This window comes from Rousettus aegyptiacus, unplaced genomic scaffold (genome assembly GCF_014176215.1).
Source record: "Rousettus aegyptiacus isolate mRouAeg1 unplaced genomic scaffold, mRouAeg1.p scaffold_m13_p_13, whole genome shotgun sequence".
NCBI lineage: Eukaryota > Metazoa > Chordata > Mammalia > Chiroptera > Pteropodidae > Rousettus > Rousettus aegyptiacus.
In genome coordinates this window covers 6,084,358-6,102,244 of record NW_023416288.1, presented here as the reverse complement: position 1 = coordinate 6,102,244, position 17,887 = coordinate 6,084,358, and the positions used below count along the sequence as shown (strand labels likewise).

Genomic DNA, 17,887 nt, shown 5'->3' with positions numbered 1-17,887 from the left:
TTCTTATTTTGTCTTTTTTTATATTCAGGAAAAATTAGCTTGTTCCATGCGAGATTATAGTTTATCCAATTGTGTCTTCTTTTTTAATCCTTAGTGAAAGTGGAGAGAATGAGGACAGGGGAGTAGGGAGTAGAAGAGGCAGAAAATTAATGTGCCTTATATAAAATCAGACAACCATCAGACTAAATCAAAACGAAATATCTATATAGAGTATTAAAACCTGTTCTTTGGAACAATGTGTGTTAAAAACAAAATGAGGTGCTAGAGGCATAGAAGAAAATTCAAATGCAAATGAGGAAAAGACAGCCATAAAATGTAGGTTGGTTGGCTGCAGTTCTGCCCATGAAGCACTAGCTGGCATTAGTGTGAAATTTAAATTCACTTCTGTGCTGGTGATTGCCTCTTTGGAGCTCATTAAACATTCTTTGGCACCAAATTTTAGACTAAGTAAAGCCATAGAGCGTGATCCAGGCAGAAATTAACCTAAGGGTCTGTAAGCTCCTGTAACTGAGCATGTAAGAAGATAATATTTTGTCCTGGAAGAAGATTCTCAGAAAGGGTGGAGCTTGGGAGAGGAAGCCTAGAATCTGAAATTTAGAGCTAGATATGAAGCCAATAGCACTAAGGGGCTTGGGCTTTATTCATATTACCCTTTTTAGGGTTGTATGCTAATCTTTTGAGCTTCATCATTTCAGTTTCTGCTTGAGAACTAGATCCTCAAAAACTTTAAGTGACAATGACAGTCTACAAAATTGCTCTTTGAGAACAATTAAACAAAGTCAGAAGGCATGTAATATTTTTAGCAATGGGTAAAAGGGATCATTTAACTATGACAGAGTAAAGCTCACAGTTTTTAAAATTGTTTCGACAGATCTGATTGATGTGATGGGCTGGGGATGATGTTTGGTTTCTATAGGTTAGTTCAGCCCAGGTGGTATGTGGAGGAAATATTGCCAAAATAATAGATATGAACTTAGGAGCCATGAGGAATTACTCTTGATGAGAAACTATTGTCTTTTCTGTTCAACAGGTGACTGCAGATAAGATACATTGAAAATCATATTAAATGACAGCACTGTGCACTAATAAAGGAGGTTAGAGAAATAAAACAATATTTTTAAAAAAAGAGGAGTAGAATACCAAACAGTTTTCTGGGTATTAAAGTAATGTTGATAGTCACTTCTTAAAATAAGGGAGTTAGGAAGTGGTTATTAATAATGGAGGAGATAACGTTAATTAAATGGACAACTTGTTTTTATGACTAATGTTGTTATTGATTATGATTAACTACCAATTCTGAGCCTGCTTTATTAAGTGTACAGACCTCTGGAGTAGAATAATGAATGAAACACAAGTTACCAGATTCTCTGGAAAGTTTCTTTATATCAAGATCAGCTATATTTTAATTAATATGATGTGCGATGGATGTGTCATATAGGTTTCAAGAAACTGTGGCACAGAATAAGGAAAGTGGAGAACGGGGAACAGAAGGCTTGCTTCATTTGGAAGGGCCAGGGAGTTGGCTCTCTCCTCTCATTTTCATCATTAAATCTTTTCACTAGTACTATGGGGAATACGTAGGCTTTGCAATTAAACAAGTAGAGGTTCAAGTCAGCTCCAGCACTCAGCAGCCATGAGGAATTTGGAGCAATCTTTACTCTATTTGAATTTCATTTTACTTAGATATAAAACAGGGCTGAAATAACAAACTATTAGCATTGTTATGCAGCATTATGAGAAGAAAAAGGGCATCATGGAAGCTCTGGAGTCAAGAGTCTGGTTTTAATCTTAGCTCACCTGCTTACCAGTTTGGTCGACTTTGTGCTTTGTTTACTCCTGGGTAAAATGTGAACAGTATAAGTATCTTGCTTCTGAGTTGTAGCGATGATTAAATATGGTAATGTATATTAAGCACTAGAGTGATCCTGGTACAGAGTAAACTATATTAGCTCTAATTATCAGTATGAGAAGTGCCTGGAAAAATACTTAACATATTGTAAATTTGCAATAAAAGGAAGCTACTATTATTATGGGTGTTTTTACTATTAGTTTCTATCCAGAAGGACTATGCTTATATCACTATATTGTTTTAAAGTTTTAAAACCAATTCACTCCTAAGTTTTAAAAAGTATAGGCAAGATCAATTCTCTCCTTCAGAATGTGATACTAACACCAAAAATTACTTAAAATAAGAAATTTTACCCATTAAGCACAAAGTCATGAGGGAAGAGATTTTTTTCCTTCACTTCATAGATCGGATTTATGTAAAATTTCTAGCAGCCATAATTTTATGTAAATCACAATGGAAAAAAATATCAAATTAATGGGAATATTCTCTAAGATAAAAGAGACCAGTAGATAATGGAGAAACTAATGCTATATTGTAATACTTAAACATCTTAATTCTTATTCTGCAAGATGAATCAACCAGATTAACAGGAGAATTTGCAAATGTATAAAATATGGGATGCCTGAAAAATGCCAATAAAAATAGGAATTAGCCTATGAGCTAAGAATGAAAAAAGGAGATAAGACAATATGTATCAAATGGGACTTAAAGATATCAAACAGGGATATGACCATTATTCAAATAAGAGAAAATTTGGTAATGACTAACAATATTTTCTCCTTAAAAAATAAGTATGGCAGAAAATTTGATTCATTTGTAGATTTTATGATGTGTCAAAAACAAGTCTTGATTATTGTTTCTTTCAGTCATGTTATATATAACATGGGTAAAGGGGATCAAATATATCATAGCTGAAGAAAACTGGACTTTGGGTGGTAAACACACAATAGAATATACAGATGTCAAATTATAATGTACACCTGAAAATTATATAATCATATTGACCAATTGTGTTATTGCAATAAAGTTTGCAATAAAAGGAAGCTACTAAACTTAATTTAGAAAAAAGATATGCAACTCCCCCAAATATATATAATTATGGTGATTTAAAAGAAAAAATAAGAACTTTGTTTTTTTAATGGATGTGGATATATTTTTTGAATTTTTAAAAAATTGTTAATTAGTTTCAAGTATACAGTACATTGGTTAGACACATCTATACAGTTCATAAAACGACCCCCTCAATTGCTCCCTCCCCCGTCTGACCCTCCACCTAGCCAAAGTATTAATGCTAACTGCATTCCCTATGCCGTGCTCCCCATCCTCATGACCATCCATTAGCTACTAATTTGTACTTCTTTAACCCTTCATCCATTCTCCCAGCCCTCTAAACCACCCCCTCCCTCTGTCCATCACCAAATTGTCCACTATATTTGCAAGTCTGTTTTTGATTAGTTTGGTTTTTTTTTTTTTATTCCTTAGATTCTACATATAAGTGAAATCATATAGTGTTTATCTTTCTCTTTTTGATTTAAATACCCTCTAGGTCCATCAAAGCAATATCTTTTTCCATCCTATTTCTTTTCATATGTAGGAGTCTCGTTTTTTTATCCTTTCAGCCACTCTATTTTTTGGTTAGAGCACTTAATTCTTTTCCATCTGAGGTACTTATTGATAGGAATGTAGTTGTTACCATTTTCTATTCCTCTTTATGATACATGTTTTTCTTCTTAAAGAAGTCCCTCTAACATGTCCTATAATCCTGGTTTGGTGGTGATAAATTCCTTTAGCTTATTTTTGTCTGGGAAGTTCTTTATCTTTCCTTCAACTCTAAATGATAGCTTTGCTGGATAAATTATTTTTGGTTCTAGACCTTAGGTCTTCATCCTGTTGAATATATTTTACCAAACTCTTCTGTCCTGCATAGTTTATTTTAAGAAATCAGCTGCCAGTCTTATGGATATTCCTTTATAAATAATGATTTATTTATCTCTTGCTGCTTTTAATATTCTTTCTTTCTGTTTAACTTTGGCATTTTAATTATGATGTGTCTTGGTGTGGGCCTCTTTGGATCCTTGATTTTTGGAATTCTCTGAACTTCCTGGTGTTTTGTGTCCATTTCCTTCATCAAGTTAAGGAAGTTTTCCATCATGATTTCTTCTAATAGCTGTTCAACATCTTGATTTTCTTCTGTTACACCTATCAGACAAATATTTGGAGCCTTAATAGTGTCTCATATCCTCCTTAAATTATTTTTATAGTCTTGGCATCTTTTTCTTGCCATTTTGATTGAGTGTCCTGATTGACTTTCCTATCTTGTAGATAGGGCATTTGATCCTCTTCTTATTTCATTTTGTTTATTCCTTTTTTATTCCATTTAATATACTTCTCATCTCAGATAATGTGTTCTCCATTTCATACTAATTTCCTTATAATTTCCATTTCCATTTTCATGTTTTTTATCTCTTTGTTAAAGTTCTCACTGAATTCATCTACTCTTCTAAGTTCATTAAGCATCTTTATAACCAGTGTTTTGAACTCTGCATCTGTTAGATTGTTTGACTCCCTTATTCCTGGATATCTATTATGTTCTTTCATATGGTTTCTGCCTCTTTTTCTTCCCATTTTGGCTGTATCTGTTTCTATGTGCTAAGCAAAGACCTTAAGTCTCCCAGTCTTATTGGCACGTCTTTGTGTAGTACGTGTCCAGTGGCACATTCCTGAGAGGGATTTAGCTGCAGACCAAGTTTAGATCCAGCCCGTGCCCCTCTGGGACCACCTATTAAGATTCAGCAAGCAATCTACAGATGCTGTGCTCATAGCTGCCTCAAGTAACCACATCAGAAACCAAGGCCAAGCTGCCACTAATGTAAATCTTGGTGCTGCTCAACAAGAAGCACCTGACTCACGGAGGGTACACTTAGATGTGGCTTGGGTGGGGCCATGAGTTGGGGAAGGTAAATTTTCAGGGAATCCTCTGGGCTGAGCGACCTCTGTTATCCAGTTTGATAATGTCACAGCTATGGCAGCGCTGTGTTGGGTGCACTGGTAGTGGGGGAAGGGCTCAACAGGGAACAATGGATACCACTGGCAGTTCTGTACCAAGCGAATCTAGCCTCAGCCCTCACTCCAACAGTGTCTCCTTGTAAGTCTTTGGTGCCTCCTGCGTGCAGCCGAATTGGCACTGGTGCTTAGAGTGAGCAGGTCCATCACTGTGAAAATCCACTCATGGACGCAGCCTCTTTAACAGGCTTCAGCTGCTGCTGCTGACTCCCTTTTATTCAGCCACTGGAGACTCGGCAGCCTTGAGTACCTTGCCCCATCCTACCTTCTGCCATTGCAGGGTGCTTTCTTGGATTTCTCCCTAGTTGTATGGCTTGTTCATCTCAGGTGATTTTTTCTTGCTACTGCTCCTTGTTTACATCACAACTTTGATTTGGTCCATTTTTTTTTTCTTTTTGGATATAGAACCTTAAGTTTTGACATTTCTTTATTCATTTATGTAAAATGAAATAATTTTCTAATATTCCCAGTTAGAGAATGACTAGTATCTTTGAATTGACAAAAAATAAACATGTGCATAAAAAGTAGATAGATAAAAATGATTGTGCAATCAAAGAGGAAAGTGTGGAGGAGTTTCGGAGTTTCAGAAACTTTTCAGATAGAAGAAAAAAAGCAATTGAATAAATAGAAACTATTTCTCAGAATTGATTTATTGAGGTGGAACTGTTTGGTGTGGAGATTAAAATGGAAAGACTTTCTTCTTATTGTTTTTAAAGGCTGACAAGTCTTTTGAAAGCTGAAATCAAATTTTTTACCTGTGCCTAAAGGGTCTTTTGGTGCATGGCCATGCTCATATACATTGCCAGAAAATATTTATTCATTCATTTATTCCTTTGTTCATTCACCACACATACTAGTACTTAATATGTGACTGGTATTGTGTTGTGATCTAGAGATACAAAGTTATACATCAAACGGTCTTCAAGGAAGTTATTTATAGTCTGGTAGAGGAAATAGGCATGCAAAAATAAATGGAGAATTATATTTTATAACTGGAGTAGAAGTGCAAGATATACTATAGGCACAGAAAAGGGAATAATTAACTCTTTCTGATAGTATTGGGGAAGACATCAGAAGGAGATGATATCTTTCCTGAGTCTTGAAGAATGAGAAGAGTTCTTTTTCAGAGGCTCTGCATTTATATTACATAATTTATCATATCATTTAGCCAAACCATTTAGGATTTGTGTAGTGCTTTACAGATTATAAATCACCTTCAAATGCTTTATCACTCAAAAAGTACATTTTTTTAAATAGTAGGGTCCCTTTCTGCATGTTGGTTGCAGCTTATCAATTTTATCTTTCTTTACAAGTACTAGATCCATATCTTAGACCTACATCTCTTACAGTGTTCTAATAAAGGAAATGTTTTAGATACATTATTCCTCATGATTACTTTAGGTCAATATTTTGAGAAGAGCTTGACTGGCATTTCAGGGGGCGGCTTATGCATTTGCAGCCTCATGGTGACTGGAGCTAGAACAACAGGGGGCTGGAAGCCTTGAAGGCTGGATGGGCATCTTTCTTTCTGTATGTAGTCTCAGGGCTGCTCCAGGTGGTCTTTCCATATGGAATAATTTGGGTATCCTCAGAGTATGGCAATCTCAAGAGTCAGGTTACTTACAAGCTGGCTCAGAGTCTCTTACCCATGATGTGGAAGCTGAATGGCTTTTTTGATCTTAATCTGGGAAGTCACACCACATCACTTGAATCACAAGCTATTGATTACAAATGAGCTACGAATGTAAAAGAAAGGAAATTAGATTTAACCTCTTGATGGATAAGAGGCAAGATTCTAGAAGAGCATCTGATATGGGAGATACCGCTGTGGCCATCCTTGGAAAATACATCTTTAACTACATCTTTATTCAAGCTTTGAATAAACAAATTATTCTTCCTTAAGAAAGATGGCATGAAATCTTATCAGAAAATTATCTAGACCAAAGGGAAAAGACTACATTTTACCTAATGTTTGTTAATTGATTTTTTAAATTTCAGTACCTGACACTTTCTAATAAAACTGATAAGACATGATAAGTCAAACAGAGACTGGACGAGATAGTGTAGAAGGTAGAGGCTATGCACACCTCCTCTCGTGACCACAGCAGAATTAAAATTACAGAGCAATCAGCATGTGTGTAGTTGTCTGAGGTCTAGCTGGACAGAAGCCATACAACTAGGGACAAAAGTAACTGGTCACCATAAACTTATAGGAAGAGTGGAGATGTGAAATGGCCTGATCCCACAACTGTGTGTGGCGATGGAGAATCGGGAGGGCTATTGACTATAGAGCCCTCTCTCCCACCTGAGAAATGAGGGATCCTGGCCCTATGTTGAGGTCCCCAGCCTAGGATTAAAGCACTGTGAAGAGAAGTGCCTATAACCTCTGGATATGAAAACCAGTGAAGATTGTAGCTGAATGAGACAAAGGGCTATGGCAGTTGCAGATGTTCCTCTTAAAGGGCCCATGCCTGGCCTTACTCACTGACAGATTCACTCGCTCTGAGCTCAGGCCTGTAAGCCCAGCATGGGTGGCAGCAATATGTGGATGGCTTGATGACTCTTACCATGTGGCTCTGGAGGTTCACAGGCTGCGGCCTGCAGTTAGACCCTTCCCAGATCTGTGCCACTGGGCCCCACAGGCACCTACTACATAAAGCCACTCTATTAAGACCAGGAGATTTAGGAGCCCTACCTAATACATAGATACAGACACAAGGAAGCAGCCAAAATGGAGATTCAAAGAAGCATGTCTCATATAAAAGAACAGAACAAAGCTCCAGAAAAAGAACTCACCAAAATGGAGACAAATAACCTACCAGATGCAGAGTTCAAAACACTGGTTAAAAGGATGCTCAATGAACTCAGGGGAAGAATAGATGAACTTTGTGAGAACTTTAACAAAGAGATAGAAAACATAAAAATGGAAATTGAAAACATAAAAGGGAACCAGTCAGAAATGAAGAATACAGTATCTGAGATGAAGAATAAATATTAGAGAGAATCAACAGAGTGGATGAAACAGGGGATAAAATCAGCAATAAAGAGAATGGGGTAGCAGAAAACACTCAATCAGAACAACAAGAAAAAAGAATCCAAAAAAATGAAGATAGTTTAGGAGCGTCGGGGACACCATCAAGTGTAACAACATTCACATTATAGGGGTACCAGAAGGAGAAGAGAGAGAGCAAGAAATTGAAAACCTATTTGAAAAAATAATGATGGAAAACTTCCTTAAACTGATGAGGGAAATAGACATATGACACTAGGAATTACAGAGTCTCTAACAAGGTGAACTCAATGAGGCCCACACCAAGACACGTCATAATTAAAATACCAAAAGTTAAATACAAATAGAGAATCTTAAAAGCAGCAAGAGAAAACCAATTATTTACCTAGAAAGGAGCTCCCATAAGATTGTCAGCCAATTCCTCAACAGAAAGTTTGCAGGCCAGAGGGTTTGGCACAAAATATTCAAAGTGATGAAAAGCCAGGATCTACAACTAAGATTACTTTACCCAGAAAAGCTTTCATTTAGAATTGAAGGACAGATAAAAAGCTTCTCAGACAAGAAAAAGCTAAAAGAATTCATCATCATCAAGCCAGAATTACAGAAAGTGTTACAGGAGGGACTCCTTCAAGAAGAAGAAGAGAATATGTATCAAGAATATGAATAAAGAATGGCAATAACTGCACATCTATCAAGTACTTCAACTGAAAAATAAATTAAGTGCTCCAATCAAAAGATAGGGTGGCTGAATGGATAAGAAAACACGACCCTTATGTAGGCTACCTAAAAGAGACTCACTTCATTTTAAAGGACACACATAGATGGAAGGTAAAGGAGTGGAAAAATATATTTCATGATAGACTTAGAGGGTATTGTGCTGAGTGGAGTAGTCAGATAAAGACAAATATCATATGATTTTATGTATATGTAGAATCTAAAGAAGAAAATAAACAACCACCAAAAAAAAAAAAAAAGCCAAAAACAGAAACAAGCTCATAAATACAGAGAACATTTTGAGAGTTGCCAGATGGGAGGGGGTTTGGAAGTGGTCAGTGAAAAAGAGGGAAGGGATTAAGAAGTACATATTGGTAGTTATAAAATAGTCATGGATATGTAAAGTATAGGAAAAAGAATATAGCTAATAATATTGTAATAACTATGTACTGTGTCAGAGGGTCACTAGATTCATTGGGATGATCACTTTGTGAGTTACATAAATGTCTAATCACTGAGTTGTACACCTGAAACTAATATTATGTGCCAACTATAACTGAAAAATAAAAAAAATATATTGTTAAAAAATGGTGACATATAAGAAGGATTTATTTTTCAATGAAAAAGGATTTCTGACATAGAAAGCCATTGAACCTTGGAAAAGGTTACCCCAGAAAACTGAATAATCAATTTCTTTGTAGGTTTTGAAAACTGATGGTAGAGGAATTCCATGTCTCACTTGTGTCAATGTGGTCTCAGCCGGAGGAGAGAGATGGGTTGGATAATGCTTTTAGACTTCTCTCAGTGGCACAATTCCTCTCAATTCACTAATAACTAAGGCATAGAGAGATTGTCTGGGTAGCCTTGGAAAGGTCTTTGGTCAAGGAAAGCACTTGTTTTACTTATTTATTTACTAATCATTCATCCATTTATTTATTGAGTTCTCTGTATCATAAAAAGCATTCCAATTTCTACATGTATTTTTTTCACTGATGCAGTTACCACAGATTTTTTTCCCTCAGGTTCTAATTATTATCTTTTGATTAGTAATTAGAAAAAATACTTTGTGATAAGGTAAAAATTGTGCTTCCTTGCTTAGCATGGCTATGAAGATAAGTAACAAATTATAGGTAATATTTTTGTGTTTATAAGTGTGTTGGTGTCGATATGCATATATCCTGTAAATAGCTTATGTGGTGCCAAGTATTTGCTTTCCTTGAATTATTTGATTTAGTTCTCAACAACCTTAGCATACAATTAATATTCCTATTTGAGAGGTGATAAAAGCGAGGTACACAGATGTTAGGTAACTTTTCTGAGGTCAAAAAGTAAAGCTAAGATTTGAATTAATTTCTGCTAACATTAGAGCCTTACTAATGAACAAAGTTCTATATTGTTTGTTGTTGAACATTAATGGAAAGAGTACTCACAATCTCCTTTTTAAAATTTAGACTGTATTATAATTCTGATTATAAATCAGAGTGTCTAATTGTCATTCAGTTATTGCTTAAGTGCTCTTTTCTCTGGCTTGCAAGGTTCTTTATAGTCTGGCCTCTATTTTATTATTATTATTTATTTTACTAATTTATTTTTTCCTAATTCCTCCAGAAGAGGCCTCTTCTCTAACCAAAATGAGCAGTTCTTATGCTTTTATGAAAAATCTTACCTTTTACCTGAAATTGTCACTCCACTCCCATCAATTCTTTTTATCTTTTTAATTCAATCAAAAGCTGTCTCTTCCATAAAGCCTCTTAGATTAGCCAACAGGAAGAAATTTCACCTAAATTCCAATAACTCTTTTTCTCTATGACTTGCGAAAAATTTGCCATGCTAATTTGTTATTTTATACATATAGAATCCCCTTCAATCAAGTTATAAATTCTTGAATGGAAATGGCCACGTTCATTGCCTTTTTCTATTTCAAACCCTGGCCCAATATGCCACGAGTGGTATTTTTTTAATGTTTGTTAAGTAGCCCATCTTCCTATTAACTCATAGTTGTCTGAATTGAGTAGCATCATTGCCTTAATTTCTATTTCCAGATCTGTTCTTGAGAATGATATTTATTCTTTTCAGGTTTCAAATATGATAATTATACAGTTTTATGATATACATATGTAATTATGATAAACTTTGGAAGTTTTTTCTCTGCTTGCTTTCACTATATTTCTACTTCATTGTACTTTTGAATAACTTTAGGATGCTCATTTAATCAGATACAGAAAATAATTAAGTATACTTTAACAATTGAGCAAAAAGAATCTAGCTGATTTACTTAATTGACTGGTGTCAATGATGTCAAAATTCTGAACAAAATTTCTGAGATTCATTCTTTAGAAGCCCGCTGGTTTTTCTCTTTTCTAGGGCCACAGATTACATTCCTGTAATCTGGTCAGTGATCTCACATATGTGTGCTGTTATTTATATGAAATAATCAGTCAAAATAAAGGCTCTGTACTGATTCATATGTGTTGTCATTTTTGTATATGAAGGAAGATAATACTGAGATTAAATATTTTGAGTGTTCTAGAATTTAAAAACTGCTTCAGAATATATACCTTCATTGTTACTATTTATAAAACAAGCTTAAAATGTTGTCTATTGATATCCTACTTTGTTCCAAAAAAAGATTTTAGAAAATTTATAAAAATATCAAGATATATATATATATATATATATATATATATATATATATATAGTAATGAGGTAACACAAATTATAATTAAATGGTAATGATGAAGTCAGACAATAACAAAGATAAAGTAATAAAATATACCACAGAATAAAGTCAGTGATTGATATAGATATTGGATGTTGTTATATATTCTTACTAAGAAGTAGGTTGCATATTCCACTCTAATTACCAACATGAAGAGGGAAACCTGTTCAAGTTTATGATCAGTTTTACTGATTTGTAGTGCCTAATAAATAAAAACAAAGCTGTTGTTGAGGTGATATGCACTTATTTACGACACTAAGAAATTTCTTTCATGGATCTTCCAAAAGAAAACACCATTTAAGTCCTAGGAATAATTCTTAGGTAATAATTGTAAACCAACACAAACTGCTTTAAACTAAAATACTTTAAAGAGTAGAGTTCATATATGATAGATTTAGAGAGTTGCTTTTTGTGCAATAATATGCCAGTGTCTCTTGCATAGGCAATTTGTTATGTCTCTGGTAATCTGTCAGATCTCACAGTTCTAGCTTTCCCTGGGAATCCAGAAAAATTTCTCATTGCAATCTCTATCATTGCCTTCACTATGGCATTTAGAACATTTCCCAGTTTGCCCTTATCTTTGTTTCTAAGTTTATATCATGCTGCTGGCTACCTACTCCCAACCCCAACTACCATGCATCCCTGTATTTAAGTTCAGTGTTTTTTAGCCTGTGCAGGGATTTTTGTCAGGGATTTAAGGACTGGAGAGCTGGCTAAGTGAAAGTCCTCCCTACAACTGAAACATAGACACTCTGCTTTTTTTTGTTATATGGTTATGATTTTATATAGAATTTCATTGAGGAAAAGAGCACTCAATTGCCAGTAAAAAAATTAATACTTGAAAAAAAAAAAAGATCAATGCTCTCTGAGGTCCCTTTGAAGTCTAAATATTGATAAGATCAGCTAAACTGAATATCTCTTTTCATACATTGTCCAAATTTGGATTCTCTACATATGTGCTATCTAAATTTCTCTTCTTTTTCCATCTGTAAGCAGTCCTGTGCATGTACAATAGATCTTTTATTGAGTTATTTTCTTTTGTATTTTTATATAGTTTCTCATTTCTTATTTATTCACTTTTGCTGTAGCAGCATGCCATTCCTCTCTCTTTTCTTATTGGTTTTCTCTCCCACTCCAAAATACATGATCTTTCATCTAAGGGTCAATGATTTTTAAGTCACGAGAAACATCCTTCAATAATTATATATTCTGATGACTTTATAGACAGCTTTCTACGTGAACTGTCTTTTTCCCATTATAAACATCTTTTTAGATTTCACTGGGTATGAAGCTTAAGCATTTTAAAAAAATTTATCATACCATTCTTAATTGTACCAATATCATAAAATGCACCCTTTGAAATTTGATATCAACCAGCAATTTTATTGAGAGAGAAAGATTAATGATCTGTTAGCTAATTAAGCAGATATTCTCAATAATGGGAAAATGAACATAAATGGTATAATGTGACTTATTTAACAAGTCAGATGTTTTTACCTAAAAAGATATAAATTGCCCTATTAGTATACCTATAAAATTAATATTAACTGTATATGTCTTACCAGAAAAAAAACTTAAAATATTGCATCAAATAGTAGAAAAGTAAATTTTAAAGAGATAACAATTTATAACTTAATTGAACAAATTCTTAAAGCATGATTAACATTTGCTCCAATACTATATTCTCAGTCTTTTGAAAAATCATGCACTATCCCAAATAGCACATTTCAGGCAAATGGGGAAAATTGCTTTAAGTGTATGTGATTTAAATTAATACAAATAAATGTCATTTAAATTATTTTAAATATAAGTCATGCATGCATTATGCTGTTAAAAACAATCTGAAATGTATTTAAAATAACATTAAATCATTATGGTACCAAAAATTTTTCTTGTGGTATATCTAGAGAATAATGCTTCTATTTTTTTTTTTTTTTAAATGTTAAGCTCTGTAATACATCTGTAGTGAAATACATCACAGTCAAATGGGCAAACCATGAGCTTTTGGTCAGACTAAGCAGGACTTTAATATATTTTCTATTGCCACTAAGATAGCAGGTCTTAGGAATCATTTACACTATTAAAAATTATTGAGGATTCTAAAGAGGATTTTTTAAACGTGAATTGTATTTATAAATATTTGTTATGTTTGAAATTAAAACTGAATTATTTTAGAAATATTTATTAATTCATTAAAATAATTTTTAAAAACCCATTATTTTTTAATATAAATACCAAATTTTAACAAAAAATAACTATATTTTCCAAAACAAAAAAGAATGTAAAGAATATACTGTTTTATATTTTTGCAAATCTCTATTTTGTCTAACTTAGTAGAAGACACCTGGATTCTCTTATCTCTTTCTGCATTCAATCTTTTGTGATACAGTGCTGAAGTGTATGAAGATAATCTGTCCAGACACAGATATGTAATTGGAAAAGAAGGAGTATTTTAATGTCTTTTAAGATAATTGTTAATATTCTTCAATGATGCTATATTAAAACTTGCTAAGCAGTAGTTCCTTAAAGGTTGTTGCAATGAAGAATTGGAAACCATGTCAAGAAACACTTCATATTTTGTTAAATTTAATTCCATTGGTATAACTTCTACTTTGAATGAATCTTTTATACAGGCATGAGTTTGTAACATCATGCACTACTCGTTTAACCGAATTATTCAGATCTTCAAAATGTCGACACTTTTTATTATAAAAGTCACATCAATAATTTCATCACCAATCTCATCAGAAAAGACTTTATGTTTAGGAAGCTGTCAAATTGACAGTGGTTAATAGAAGCATTGCAAAATTCTAATTTTCACTTAGAAGCTCAAATTTTGTTATTATCAACAATTGCCGTCAATTGTTTTCTTTCAAGTGAAGGCTCGCTTTATTTATGTTCAAGAAAATGTCGGCCAAATACCCAAGTCTGAGTAACCATAGTTTATCTGTCAGTTTTTCTTTCAAGTAAAAGTGGTAACCCATTAAAAAAAAGTGGCTAGTTCAGCTTGTAACTCAAATGATTGCACAGATGCTTTTCTTTGAGACAACCATCATACTTTGGTTTGAAACAGAAGGGAGTTAGTTATGTGCATTTTCCATTATGTCACAAAGACTATTAAAGAGATGTTTACTCAAGAATTGTGATGTAATAGAATATTTACTGTTCAATCTAAGACACTCTTAAAAGACTATATTTCTTTTCCCACTGAGTCTCTGGTGGTGAAGAAAACAATGACTATTAGTACAGCTTGGTGTCACTGCCTTGATTTGTTATAAGATAGCTGTAGTTATACCCCACATTGGTTTTGTACTAGAATGCAAATGTCAACATATAGAAAATAGGAAATAATGGATTAGTACTTTTAAGAAATTTATTTTGACCACATGCTCCCTGAAAAGTTCTTCAAGACACCCAGGGGTCTGTGGACCATACATTGAGAACTGCTATACCAGGGGTTATATATAATCTCTATGAGATAATTTACTCACTAGTAAAAATGAGGATAATAGATGCATTACAGAATGTTTTGACATTGAAATCTGGTAATAATGAGGTTCTCAAGAATGAAAGTTTATGTTCCCTCTTTTCCCTAATATTAATCTATTTAGGTATAACTTCTCTAAACTAATGTTAGTTATTCTTAATTTTGGAGTAAGTATCTAACCAATCAAAAAATGTATCTCCAAGTTTCTTCTACTGAAAAAAAATATTCCTAGATACTCATTGGAAAACTAATATACTTTCTCACTTTAAAAAAATCTCAAGGAGTGTATTCAGAGTATCAATTTAGCCTTATATGTATTACTTTTTCGGGTATCAGCACATTCTATATTCTTTAGGTATATAGGGTGGTATATCAGTGTATAATTTTACTCTCTTTGTACTGACTCATGACTCTGTGTCATTAATGTTTAACATATCCAGTGTTCTTAGTTTTGAGTATTTTGACTCAAAAATGCATTTTTAAAAGTGCCTGCTGTACAATGTACATGATCAGCAAAGACTGTCGTATTTAGAAAGAACTTATCTTCTCCCTGATACCTCACAAATCTTCGGTCCACCTTCCCCTGCAATTTGTTGATCATGTACACTAGAAACAAAATATCTAATATTAAGCTAAGTGAAATAGAGTTTTAAAGAAGATTACTCTCTTTATTCATTTCAGATAATTAAATTTAAAATTTATAAAGAAAAGAAATCAGAGTTCATTTAGATATATCTGAATTAACTTATATATTCACCCAATACATAAAGACAGTGATCAATGACCATATGATTTACAAAGAGTTGTTCTATGAGACAGCCAGTTATACAAAATTGGATAATTCTGAAGCATTATTTGTAAGATGGAACTAAGAAAACCAAGGTATTCTAATAAATTGTGTAATGATTAAATGGTTTTATAAAGTATATCAAGAAAAATATTGCATGGAGTATTTAAAAAAGACAACTTGGACCAACACAATAAGAAACAAGAAGGTTATTTAGAGCCTATTGACTATTTTGCATATAGAAATTAAAATTATAGTGTATTTTAAGTTTATCTGTCCTATATCATGGTGTCTTTAGTTGTTGTTGTTATTAGTGATTCTTTGAAAAAGACACAAAACTTCATGGGAGTTCTATAGACACTTTTATAAAATCCATCAAGATCGTTCATAAGTGATGGCATCAAATAATATAGTGGGCTGATTTTCTCTAACAAAGGTAAAAGCAATGAAATGTAAGTTCTTTTGATATACATTGTAATGTGATTATTACGGCATTTAAAATATCACTGAAATAAAACATAGAGCCCTTGGCAAAGGGTAAGAATTTCTTTGGTAATCATTTTGAAACGTTGTCATACCTTAGCTGAGACAGTTCTGTCCTACATGTTTCTCTTCCTTTTATTAGGACCAACAGTCTAGTCTGGCCCTTCTCATGGCAATGGCAAAAAATAAACAAAAGAAAGTGAAAACACATGAAGCCCCCTGGCACTCACTTTATTACTGTCACACTTCTGATTCATTCATTTGGGTAACTTCTTATTCATTGTCCAAAGTAACACTGGGTGCTCAAGTGTACGTTACTCTTACAGGAAGAACTCAAAATTATCTTGACAAAAGGAATGAATACAGAGAGGATGAATATTTTAGGCCATAAATTCAATTAATAGGCACATTATTTTGTCTTGTTCCTACAAATAGTGACTAACTAAGGTGGATCGAGAATATCAGCCTCTTCAGGCAATTGCTTTCATCCTGGTTCCTTAGACAAGATTTGGTATTTCCTTTAAACTTAGTCCATTCAGAGGCCTTTCTGGTGGTATTTGAATGTCTGAATTTACATTCTAGTTTCTACCTATTTCCCTGCTCCTGCCCCTCATCTATTTATTGTAAGAACAAAGAGAAATAGATATGATGATGGTACCAACTTCCATTTACCTCTATGCAACTTCATTGATCATGTGCTGGTTTATTTGATGCTGTATCAAGGGATCAAAGTCTGTCAAACATTTTATTGTCTTTATGTTATTACTTTTGATTACTGTGTCCAAATGCTCACTCATAAGCAATAGATAGTATCATCTATGTCGTTCTTAGATGATATGAGGAAAATAGGCCCAACCCATTTATGTCATTATGTTTATAATTTATTGTACATTTTACATTGACTAAGACAGTATATGAATTTAAAATACAAATACTGATGTTCTTTGCTATTTTGTTGCTTATCAGTCAATTACCATTTTAATACATGACTCTGACAGTTGGAACATTGTATTGAATAAAAACATGTCATTTCCTCATTTTTAAGGATGTTGCTATATACTTGCACTTCAGTAGAATGAAGAGATAACTTTTCTTATTTAGTGGTAAGAAGTTGGTCTTATAATTACATGTGCTTAAAGTCTACTACTAAAAGTATAGCAAGAGATCACTGTCTTAATGGTGGTTCGACATTATTATAATATAAAGATTTTGTTTTCCAGTCTCCTAACAATAAGCATATCAAAATATTATAAGGGCAAAACCCTTACTGTAATGTAAAACTTATATACATATATGTATTTTTTCTAACTCTCTGTTTTTCCCTTGGAAAAAAATGATTAATTTCACTGGATTTATTTAAAATGAAAGCAACATGAAACTTAGAAAGACAAATAATTACTAGAATTATTCTATTATCTTTTCACTGTTAATATATTTTTAACATATTAACATAGTAAAGCAACTTCAGCTCTGCATGTGTGTGTGTGTGTGTGTGTGTGTGTGCGCGCGCGCGCGTGCGCTGTGAGCTTGTGTTATGTAATTAACCAAAGTTACTGAAGGTTTTGGTACATGGCTTTACTAGGTTTCCTCATCAACTTCATATACGCACCATATCTCTTCTTCCATCCAAATTCATTCTATTGTTTTCAGAATTTATTTTAAAAAACAGAAACATTTGCTTGTATAGCCCCTTTAACCTCATCCTTCTCCCTGTCCCATTTACCTTCAAAGGTAAATCTAATCCCTAGAATGATATATCCTCTCATCTACTTTGT

At 33.4% G+C, this 17,887-nt stretch overlaps 1 protein-coding gene across 7 annotated transcripts in view; it reads left to right on the top strand.

Moving 5' to 3' along the window:
• The window catches only part of MAGI2 (membrane associated guanylate kinase, WW and PDZ domain containing 2), a 1,221,159-nt gene that overhangs the window by 593,218 nt on the left and 610,054 nt on the right, over positions 1-17,887 (top strand). The gene's annotated exons all lie outside the window — the stretch shown is intronic.